Below are 303 nucleotides of genomic sequence, written 5' to 3' on the forward strand. Positions count from 1 at the left end.
GCGCCCCGGCCCCGCCAGCGAAGCATAGAGAAGAAGGAGAGGAGAAGAGCGGGGCAGAGGCACGAGAACGCAGAAAGAAGAGAAGCGCGAAAGCCGCAGGTACCGCGAAGCTGGGGCGCAGTAGCGGCCGGTCAGTCGGCGCCGGGTCAGCGGCGGCTGCCGCTTCCCTTCGCGCACGAGCACCTGGCGCTGCAGCCCGCGGCAATATCCCCGTCCCGAGCCCGGCCCCTCCGAGACCCGGCCCCCTGCGACACCCACCTTTCGCCTCGCTCCGCTCCGAGGAGGAGGAGGAAGAAGCCAAGA

This window comes from Haliaeetus leucocephalus, unplaced genomic scaffold (genome assembly GCF_000737465.1).
Source record: "Haliaeetus leucocephalus isolate CR32 unplaced genomic scaffold, Haliaeetus_leucocephalus-4.0 Scaffold605, whole genome shotgun sequence".
Classification (NCBI taxonomy): Eukaryota; Metazoa; Chordata; class Aves; order Accipitriformes; family Accipitridae; genus Haliaeetus; species Haliaeetus leucocephalus.